Here is a 12,164-nt window from a genome sequence, read left to right on the forward strand (position 1 = left end):
AAACTGTGAGTTGTTGGTGGAGAGACAATCTACTTGGAACTGATGGTTTGTTGATGGGTTCTTACCTTGGGTTGTCTCTCCCCCAAGAACTAACAATTCTGGGTTTGGACAACACAGGGACATAGCATCCCTGGGTTGTTATGCTCTGCTCAGCTGCAGCAGGAAGCAGGAATGATCAAGCAGCGAGAGCCAGGATGCTCCCTTGCTCCTGCTTCCTTCCCAGCAACCAAAAGTTTAAACAATCATGAGTTGTTGTGACGTGCGAACTTAAGATTCCCCAAATGGATTCTCCCGAAAGGAAACTAGTTTTCAAAGTACAAGGTGATACCACAGTTAAAGTTAATGATCAGGTGTACTCTCCTCAACTCAGTTCAGAATGAACTTAGTATTTTGTAAGGGTTTAAAGTGTGAATTTTTTTTAAAAAAAAACCTTGTCAGTTTCCAAGACCTCTCCCAGCTTGTAATGTTGGCATGTGCGCACTGATGGTGCCACACATTTGTGTCTTTTTATATTATCCCTTGGGAATTGTAGCTGCCAGCACTAGCCGTGGCCGACAACTGTTTGGAAATTCAGTGGCCCTTTCCCAGGCCAAAACAAACACACTAAGTAAAAAGAATGGATTTAAGATACGAACAAAATGTTTGCAAGAACAATCGAAAGAACTGACCCGAATAAAGAAAAGATACTTGACAAATAAAAAATTACTTGGTTAGGTTGCCTGACACCATCTATAGATGAAGAGTTTCATCTGAAGAGTTAATACTGAAAGCAGCTGGCTTTGTAGTCCATATTTCACACTGATCAACGACAGTCTCATCAAGAGTAAAGGGCTAACATCCAAGGATATTGAAGCACTGCACCTTCAGGGCAATATGGTCAGCCTGAATGCTGGTTGCACATTTACAATTATGTTGTACATCCCAAGCGAGAATTTTAAGGGGAAACAGCGGTCGATTCTCAATACATCTGACCATTATGACCTGGACAAATTCATATTCCAACCTAGCTAACAATTACAAACTTCAGAAGTAGCTGTACTTAAAACTGTTTTATGGAAGCAAGATTTAATTTGGGAGTTAGTCTGATACACACACAAAAAAGGTAAAAAGCAAGGGCTGTGGTAGCTTAGCGATTAAGACACTGAACTGCAGACCGGAAGGTCAGCAGGACAGCAGTTCGAGACCCGAGTGCCGCGTGACGGAGTGAGCTCCCGTCTTCAGTCCCAGCTCCTGCCAACCTAGCAGTTCGAAAGCAAGAAATTGCAAGTAGATAAATAGGTACCGCTTCAGCGGGAAAGGTAACAGCGTTCCGCGCACCTCGGTGTTCAGTCATGCCAGCCACATGACCACGGAAGCATCTTCGGACAGCGCTGGCTCTTCGGCTTAGAAATGGAGATGAGCCCCACACCCTAGAGTCGGACACGACTGGTTGGGGACACTTTTACCTTTACTGATACACACAACTGGCAGGGCTCACAAAACCATTTTCCAAAATCTGACAAAATCAAAGCACAGGAATACCCTCAAATTTGCATTTCAAAATAGCCAATTTGCAGGTATATTAAAAACAAACAAACTATATTTCTCCTAGACCAAACACAAAACAGAACAGGAAGAGTGAGGATGAGGGAGCCAGATGTACAGTAATTTAGAGATCCTCAATTTATGTAAGAAACAGCTGGTAAAGTGTGGAAGGGGGCTGTTTAAAACTTAACATCTGACTGACCAGTGGTAAACATGAGCAGGACAGAAGCATCAAAAGGTGGAAGCTGCTGTCACATGCACAGGTATGAGCATCTACTCTCACACAGCCATTCATAAGCAACTGCTGCTAGGTAGTTCACTCCCAACATTGTTGTGGCTTTCAGCTTAACATTCAAATGCACGGCATAGTATGCAGCATAGAATTGCTCTGGACTCTAGCACTCAAATGTTTGGGCATCGTTGAATCCCCTAAGAGTAGAAGTACATTGTACCTTGACTGATGAGCATTCCTAAAGCCATGTTTGCCAAGATAGCAGGAAGACAGGGATATGGAGTGGCTGTTGTAGGGGAGACTTAGTGGGAGGGGAGGGTACTTCAACCCCCCTACACCTGCTGGTTTCATCCTGGCAAGTGCCCTGCAGCACTGTGTTTTCTCTTACTTGGGTTTACGTCCGCTTTCAGAGCCTGGCTGACACTGGTTAAAAAAGGCTGGCATAGGGGATTTCAGGAAAGGATTAGAGGATAGGCTAACACCTCGTCCCACCTGTTAACTCACACCTGAAAGTGTGTTGTGCCGATCCCGTGCAGAGAAAACAAGAGGGTTGGGAACCTTCTCTGTGCTGTGTTCACTTTCTATGTGCGGAGGGATTGTGGCACGCAGGTGATTTTGAGCCAACAATCTTCCTGCCACATAGGCTGAGGTAGCATGGCCCCGTAAGGGGACTAGGCATGGCTGCACATTTGAATCCGCATGTTCAGCTGATTTGGCAAGAGAAGCAGATGCTCCATGCAGGCCTGTCTGTAATGGATGCCACACTTACAAGTGCAGTAAATCATATCAAAGGAGGGGAGGAAATTAGCACGAGGTCTGTATCTTCTGTTCAGATTAACTTTAAAGAGCTCTTGTTCTTAACTTTATCCACTAATAGCTTGTCCCTTCCAACCATTAAGATAACCATTCATTCATAAAAAAAATTAAATCCCAGTGTACTAGTATAGCAGTTAAGAGACTGTATTATGATGTTTTTGGTTCAAATCTCACCTCTGCCATTAGCTCACTAAATGGGCTTAGCCTCCCTTCTGAGTTGATCCACCTCACAGGCTGGTTGGTAGGATTACTGAGATAATGTAAGTGAAGCAATTCAAACATTTTAAACATGAGTTAGATGCAAACTAAAAGTGGGATCCAGACTGCCTTTCCGCAAATGGAAAGGCTCATTCCAAACAGGAGGGACTGAGGTCCATCAGAAGCTCGAGAAAAAAAAAAGGGGGGGGCAATTTTCACCAATCTCTTCTTCATGCCCCCCATGCCACCTCCCACACAGATCCAAAGGGCCCCCCAATGCTCCAGAGCAGACTTTTAGGAGGGGCAGGGAGAAGGAGGAATCAGCAAAAATTGCTTCTCCCCGCTTCCTCCAGCAGGAGTGTCTTCTTGTGAGTACAGCTCTGGTCATAGGAACTCTGAATCGAACCCACATTTATTCACAGGGCAAAGTTCGTAAGAAAGTCCCATTGATATCAGTTGGAGGTAAGTGCAACTAAGTTAGTCTAACCCAATATAAATGCAAAGTATTATTATTAATTTAGTTTTAACACTGAAGTTTCATCCCAAGTACTGTAACTTTAGTTTTCTTATAACGAATGGTGACCAATTTCTGTTGGCAATGCATGCTATTTTTTGAAAGAAGCCTCTTTAAAAGGCTGTATCTTAGGGCCATATCATCTGCTTACAAAAGAACATGCACCTTATCCTTGGAGACAGAAGGATGGGGGAAAAGGCAGGTCACGTAATTCTACAACATTGTTAACATATAAATTAGAAAGAATGGGCCCAGTAAACAACAGCTCTGCTTCAGATCTATCGCTGGAGCTATATTCTCAGTCAAATGGTCATAAATCCTAATTCTTATTCGCATGACCATATATGACATAGAACTGCTCTGTTTGCAAAGATGAGAGGTATGATGGATAGTCCATATTTTTGGGGATATTTTTATATAATTTTGGTTCTTTAAAATGTACATTTTTATCTAAATGTTCGCTCCTGATTGCAATAAAATATTTGACTGATTGATTATTAATGATCACAGCTGCAGTTTTAAGCATACTTAGACAGGCATGTGTCCCACTGAAATAAGTTGTATTTCTGAGTAACCATGCATAGGATTGCACTGCAAGGCTATGCATACTTACCTAGCGGCAAGCTCTATTGAATTCAGTGGGACGTAATTCCTGGTAAATATGCAGAAGATTGGACTGCATGTTATACATATCATGTTTCTGGCAAAATTTTATTTCTACCCTAATTCAAAATTAGGCACAATGTTAGAAATATATTATGCTAAATCATTATTTTTGGTAAAATCCATATACAGGTACATATATGCCAATTTCATCGCAGACATAACTTTAAAGGGATATGGCACTGTATCCAACTTTGGTGGCAGGTTTTCAGAAGATCACAACAGTGAAAGCCTATACATGCCTACTCAAAAGTAAGTCCCATTGAGTTCAATGAGATTTACTCCCAAGAAAATGTGTATAGGACTGAAGCCCTGCATTCCTTTCAAGAGATCAGCCCCCACTCCATTAATTTCAAATTCTGACCAACATGTACAACAAAACATAAAAAAAAGAAAGTTGTTTTAAAATATCTTTGGGATGATGACATTTACAGAAGCGTTGATTTCTGTAAGATGAGAGCAATATATTACCAACCTTCGCACATGTTAAACACCAGCACAGTTAATGGTTTTTTACACTTAAATTTATCTACATAATTACATGTCATGAGAACAATTATAAGTGCCCAGAGGGATAATTATAAGATATCATTAGACAACTTCAGAAGTCATTTCTGTACCGTCAGTTTGTATAGGGTTCTGTCTTGACTTCATAGAACAGGGCTTCTGACATTGCTGTATTTCCCATAATTTAAGAGGGAAAAAAAGTTAAAATACACTGCTGTGAAATCACATGATTGGTTTTACTGGGGAGGGGCGGTGGAAGAGTGGGGAGTTCAAGAATCCTGTACATGCACATCACACATATCCTGGGAAGAGAAAGTATAACTCTGCCAAGAGCAGAACTTAAAAGCTGCACAAATACACAGAGTTTGTTTGGGCTGCAAAAACAAGGAGTTTTTCTCTTGCGCGGGGGGGATGGATTGGGCGGGGGACATGTTTCCATTTCTGTTCACAATTTGAGCAAAAATACGTAGGGACTTTACGCAAGGTCGGCTTTCCTATTTACAAGTTGCCAATTATCATGTTCACTGCTTAATTTTAAAGTGAAGTTCTGGGGCTGAGACAACACCCCCACCTCTTCCATCCCTTGAGCTTAAGCCCTTTCCATGATACCAGGTGTTTAAAAGTAGCTTCCGCTTGCTCAGTGAAGAGGGAAGGAGAGACCTTTTTTTTTTCTTTATAGCCCTGGATTCCCCAGAGCTGACACTGTTGGAAAAAACAGGTTCCAGATATAGATATGTGGAGCAATTGGAGAGAGAGAGAGAGAGAGAGAGAGAGAGAGAGAGAGAGAGGTGTCGCCCAAAGAAATATATGGGCAGACAAATAGACCGAGGGCCAACAAAAGAAACTACTTCTCCACACAATGTGCAATTCATTTATGGCATTCACTGCCACAAGACATGGTGATGGCTAATGATTTCGATCATGGCTTTAAAAGGGGATTAGAGTCAGGTTCATGGAAGGGAAGTCTATCACTCCCTCTAATACTGAACTCTGGTGGCAAATGGCAATAGGTTTGGAGCCAAAACGAGGCCACTGAGAAACAAGAGGGAGGTATCGGCATGCTGAAACCCAAGGTTTGCAGAAGTAAACACACACAGAGTTAAAAACAACAACCCCTAAGGGGACCACACACACACAGAAAGGCAACTCAAAACAACTCGGTGAGGATTCTGCATGCTCAGTGGCCACAGAATGTTGAGTTTCGTTTGGAAAAGAAAAAAAATTGAAAATCAAATGGGGAGAATGAATTGGTCTGCCGAGCCACTAACAGCTTATAGCAGTCTTCCCCAATTGGTTGGGTGAAAATGATGGGAGGTGTAGTCCAGCATATCTACAGAGCACCAGGTTGGGGAAGGCCGGTTTACAGTATCCTGAAGGAGTGCATGGCTGGCTGACTCTCTATACAGTGCTCAAGCTAGGAAGTGAAGACACGCTGCAACATTTTGTTGCAGCTCCTACTTGTAAACTGCTATTACCCGTTGCACCTAACTGAAGCCTCATGTTCAGAGGGAGTATGCCACTGAGCACCTATAAGGACAGTAGGGCTATTGCCTCATGTCCTGCTTCTGGGCTTTCCAAAATCATCTAGTTCTAGTATGATCCAACATGGCTGTTACGTCTCTGCTCACTTTAAGGCCCCATTAGGTTACATGGGGAAATACGTTTTTTCCAGTGGTGTAGTGACAAATTCTGAAGTGCAGGCGTTCATCGTCCCTGTAGCCACGCCCCCAAGGAAAGCCTCCAAATTCAGGCAGCTGTGTTGATCCATATTGGCAAACCAATTCTAGCAGTTTTCATCTCTGCCAGGAGCGGGTCTTTGGTAATGCTAATGGGTCTTAATTGCCCATTCGAGTTCAAGCCACCCCAGAATACTCTGCATTACAACAGTGAACTATATATTGTTGCTGGGAAAATTCATCCCCCCCAGGCTACTGAGGATACACGGAAAATTCTGAGAGGGGGGCGTGTGGCCAGGGGAGGCTGATGGCTCTGGTCTCAGTGGAGTGAATCCGCTCCAGGTTTCAATCAGAACTCTAAAGGAGCTCTCCAAACTGGCAATAGGTTTGGAGCCAAAACGAGCCCACTGGGAAACAGGACAGCTGGATAGGTCCTTTGGAGTACTGACTGAAACCCAGAGCGGATTCACCACACCACTGGCACCGAAGCCACCAGCATCCACGGCATGTGGCAGATGATGTTATCATCCCTGGAGAGGTGTTCCTGCAAGCCCTGGCTCCCACTACACCATTGGATTTTTCACAAATGGAATATTTTGAAAAATCTACGTCTGGACTGAAGTCAGTGCTTTAAAAAAAGAAGATGGGAGGGGAGTGGGACATTAGCAATGTCACCAGTAAGGTAATTACTATGTCACCTACAAAATTCTTTAAAAATTATAAACCTCGGTTGGCTCTATTAACGATTGACAATATAAACTGCCTGAGAACATTCCCAGAGTGGAATCAGAATTAATTTTATCTTAAAATGCTTACATTCATTTACATGGACACATTTTTTTTTGAGAAGCACAAACACCATAGTTAAAAAAAACAAAAACTGAGTTTCACCCTGAGTGCTGTAATAAGCATGAAGCAGTTGCCCTTTTGCTTTTCCATCAGTTCCATCAAATGGCCCTAAAAGCAACAATTCCCTGATTTAAAATCAGTTCCTTCTCTTCCTTTAGCATTTTAAGGCCCCTGCCTGTTGCTGAAAGCCGCACCCCTCACTCTTACTTTTGGCAGTTGTTTGCCACCTATTGCAAAGTGGAGAGGTGCACTACCAGCCCTTGCTAATTGGGAGCATGCGATGTACAAGAGACACGATAGAAAGGACATGTAGGAAGCTGCCTTATACCTTGTCAGACCATTGGTCCATCTAGCTTGGTATTGTCAACACTGACTGGCAGACAGGAGTCTCTTCCACCCCTACCTGGCAATGCCAGGGCCTAAATCTGAAACTTTTGCCATGCAAAGCATGTGATGTACCACTGAGCTATGGACCTTCCTCACCTACCTACCTAGATGTCTGGCCCTCATTTACAGATGCTTATGTTTAATTTAACAGGATTTCCATCTCGGTATTCTTCACTCTCTCTCTTGAGATGCTCCAAGGGTTGGATCCAACAAACCAGGAGTGAAAGGAAAATAGCCACTAGCTCACACTGTTCTGCTCGTGCAAGAGTCTGCACAGTGGTAGGTTCTACAGCAGTTCTTGTGCAAGAGATTGTGCAGGTAGAAGATAGTCATTGGATTTACTTCCACTGTTTTTGCAGTGATCTAACAAGATGTACAAGACAGCCCTTCCGAAATCTAAGGGCACTGTCCAGATGCAGAAGGGTACCACTGAATACAACCCATTAACCTGAGTACACTTAGCTGCATGTATTATGTATAATAGGATATTTTATCTCCTTGTCTCCTACACTCCTTTACCCCATCTCCTTCCACTACATTCCCTAACCCTCTCTTTTCTTTCCTATCTTTTTATTTCCCCCATCTTGCTTTAGATTCCCTTTGTCATTTTTTTAAATACGCATTCCATTTGTTGACATAATTCATGTTATTGAAAAACTCAAAAATAGAAATACAGTAAGAAAAAAAATATGTGAAGCTGAAAGCTTGAATATGCAACTAGTGTGTGAACTGGGCCCTTAGACTTTGTTGTGGTTGGGAATGAAGACCGGGGTAGGGTGGAAAGAGGGTACCATATGATTTGTACCATGAGGCAAGTGCACCATGGAATAGGTGGATTTTGAGGAGGTTATCCCAGAGAGAGAGGACCATGCAGGTGTCTTGGGTGGGGTGGAGGAGGGGTGGAGTTCAATATTGCATACTATTTTAGCCATTTTTTTCACACGGGAAATGCAAAAATAGTAATTTAAGTGTCACTTCTGAAAACAGCCTATGTAGGACGGGGAACTGCAAGCACTTAGCAAAATCATATGTACGGCTCTATTGAGAAACCTGTACGTTTCACTGTGGGGAGCTGTCGGTGACAAATACTGAAGTTCAAACTACACCACTATAGGTATTTCAAAAAGTCATGCTGCAAGTTTTGTACGGCTGGCCTTCTAACCATGTAATAAAAAGCGAGGGAGAAAGCTGTATTCAGACCCCATGCTGCACAAAATCTTAAGTGTTCCAGTGCACAATTCATGCTATTTTTTGAATCTCTCTCTCTCTCTCTCTCTCTCTCTCTCTCAGCTTTCTCCATATAAAGATTTTAAATTTCTGCCTTGACTGTTGTGTGCTTGAATTCCTCTCTCTTCTACCCTGCTCGGTAGCCAGAGGAGCGCATGGGGGATAACTGCTGGTTGAGGTGGATGCCTGCAAAAGGCGCACAATGAAAGTGGGAAAGCTGACGTTTAACTGGGCGATGGGTGTGACAAGCCTTCAATGGACAATTTGGGGCAGAGCAGAATAGAATGGCAGGCTCAGCATGTGGCATGACTATGCTGGCAGCGAGCTGACCTTCATCTCGGGCAAACTGCTTGTCTTAATAACAAGCACCTTTAGCCAAAGCATGTTCTATAAGCTGATTACACCCCATAATGCTGTTAGCGATTTGCTGGATCAGAGGTGGGCAAAATATAGACCACAGTCCACTGATGAACCACTGGCCAATTTTTGATGGACCTCCTAGCACCTGCTGATTGCTGGTCGTGTCGCAAAAAATGCTGATCTAAGTGATGGTAGGTCAGCTTTCCCCAAACTGATGCCTTTCAGATGTGTTGGGACTACAACTCTCGGCATGCCCCGGCCAGGCCTGCATTAGGCCTTGGCACGATCTAGGAAGCAGGGACAACATCAGCACCTGGCCCCCTCCAGCAGCACTTTGGGAGGACTGACACCTGCCCTGGGTGCCCCCCCTTAAAAAAAAAAAAAAAATCTGGCCTGGCTCTTTAAGCGCAGCCAGGCAGGTGGGTCTATCTACTGTTTCAATTTTCCACAATGCTCTGGAGTGACACAACATCAGTGGCATTGTGGGAAATTAGAACACCAGCTGGACTCAACAATCTGGCACTGCTTGGATGGTGCCCATGGCTGCTAGGTAAGACCACCAAAGCCGACTGACTGAGGGAGGATGGGACTGCCCAGAGGGCACTTTTGCCCAGTGCCCCCCCCCCTCCTGGGTGGGGGCTGGCCTTACCAGCACGGCATTCCTTATACTCCAAAGAAAGAACATGTCTTCAGATTCGTATCTCAGCTTCTCATAGAATGTCGAAGGTAGCTAACAACATTTCAGATCAATAAAAGCAATAATGCCAGAAATAAAAGAGGAAGAACAGCAGATAAAAAGAAGTGCAAAGCAGCTTCAAAACAAAAGATATCACGAAGCAACGATCAAACATACCAACCCAATTGTCTCTACAGAGCAGCTTCAATGGTAAAAATGCCAGGAGGGTCCGACAATGCCTTTCTAAAAGGTAAGGTCCTTTATACTGTGGAAGACTGCCATCTGAGAGGGAGTGAGGCATGTCTCCATAGCTAGGGAGTTCCACAACTTAGACACAGCCCTGAGAAGGCTCTCTCCCTGATTCCAGCCAAACTTACATCCGATGTTCATGGGACACATAAGGGAGCCTCCGCAAGAGAATTATCTTTGCTTGATTATTTCCTGCTGTCCTCTATCCAAACCTAAAACCCTCTCTTGCCCCTGAGTGCATGGTATGGAAGTGGGGGCTGTTGAATGCTTCAATTGCCAGGGGACAGTACAATGGGGTTCATGCACATGGTGCCATCAGCCCCCTGCATACAACGCTATTAGCTCGAAGAGCACACGTAAGAAAAAGGAGAGCTTTTTTCATTCTCCAAGAAAGCTTGTCACTCTCTATTTCAGAGTGGAGTGCCTTTGCTTATTAAGACAAAACAGCTGCAGCACCCGTGCACAAGAGGGGGGTATCAGCAGGCTTAGGGAAATTCCAAAGTTTGCAGAAGTATAAAAAATCTTTAGAAAAAAAATCCCTAAGGGGACGAAAACCCCAAAACAGCCACTGAGGGTTCAGTGGGCATGGAATACTGACTGTTGCAGGAGGGGAGGGGGGAAAGAAAAATGGCTGCGGGGTGATGGAATGGAGCATCTGCAATCCTGAACAGAACTCCGCCCTGCAACCTTTTCTTGCAGGCTTCACTTGTACCTAGCTGACTCCAAATCGAACCAAGGGGAGTATGGCCATCATATAACCTGAAAACATAATTTCCTTCTTCTTCACAGGGGAGATAGGGCAACGTTTTTACCTTACCTTACTTACATTGTTTAGAGCCACCTGAGGTCAGTTAAAATTGTCCCAGGGGCTGACTTTAGTCTGTGGGATACCCACTGGCCAACCCTCTTCTAGGCCATGCGATGCACAGACTTCACATAGATGCTTCAAGGAGTATTAAAATCATACATGCACGAATGAATTGGAGATGGGAGGGAGGACATCCCCCAGCATTCTCTGCTTTAGCACAGGGAGTATTGTTATCTCCAATGCTCCCTCTTTGACTTTCCACTGAGAGTTGCTGACACAACCGAGTCTTGGCTCTATCAAGACACTCCAACTGTGATCAGAGACAAGGAGCTGAGTGGAGGAACCTTGACACAGTGTCGGAACAGCGGTGTTGGAGAGTGTGGATGCCACATTGAAAAGCTTTTGTCTCCTGAATGAAAAGGGTCATTTTCTTCATGTTTAACACCACCATTTCTTTTTTTTTCACCATCATAAAATACCACAACTTATTTAATGATGAAGGGGCAGAGAAGTCTCCTTCTCCTCGCTGTGCTTTATCATATAACACTCCAGTAGACAATAACACTGCTATGCACTACACCAGCCTTTGCCAACATTGGGTCTGCAACTCCCATCATCCACAGACAGCATGATGGGATGGTACCAGGCTGAGGAAGGCTGCACTACACCATCACGATTTTGTGATGGGAACTAGGGGATGACTCAGGGAAAATTGTTACTTCTATCCCAGTCATTTTTATACTGTGTTCCTGGGGAACTCTGGGCTTCCTTGGAAACATACTGGAGGTCTCTCAAAGAGAAGATCACTAATAGTGCAGAAGCTTCCCAAAAGGTAGGTTCCTTGCTCACCACTGCCAATTTTTCCCTGCAATGTGGATTTGCACAAGAGTGTTTTGGGTATTCCAGACTCAGTTCACGCAGGACAATGGCAGGGCCCAATAAGCCTGCCTGATGCTCTACATGGACTGTATACAACATGACCCAGAACTGTCTGAAACACACACAGGGGTTCCATGAAGAGGGATGCATACGGAATCTCTCTCTGCTGGGTTCTGCCCCAGATGCTGAGGTTTCACTTTACCAGATTGTTTACTGGACTGGACCTAAAAATTCTGGAATCCATGTTTCTTCTGGAAGTATGTTTCCAGAAGGTTGAAAGACTTTTAATCTATATCTATACATATTATCATATCCCTTATGAATATACAGTGGAGGTGAGGAATAGATTTCAGGGATTAGACCTGATAGACAGAGTGCCTGAGGAACTATGGACGGAGGTCTGTAACATTGTTCAGGAGGCAGCAACTCAATCCATCCCAAAGAAAAAGAAATGCAAGAAAGCCAAGTGGCTGTCTGATGAGGCTTTACAAGTAGCTGAGGAAAGAAGGGAAGCGAAGAGCAAGGGAGAAAGGGGAAGATATACCCAACTGAATGCAGAGTTCCAGAGAATAGCAAGGAGAGACAAGAAGGCCTTCTTA

This window comes from Heloderma suspectum, chromosome 8 (assembly GCF_057233095.1).
Source record: "Heloderma suspectum isolate Gila_16-S chromosome 8, 16-S_ref, whole genome shotgun sequence".
Classification (NCBI taxonomy): domain Eukaryota; kingdom Metazoa; phylum Chordata; class Lepidosauria; order Squamata; family Helodermatidae; genus Heloderma; species Heloderma suspectum.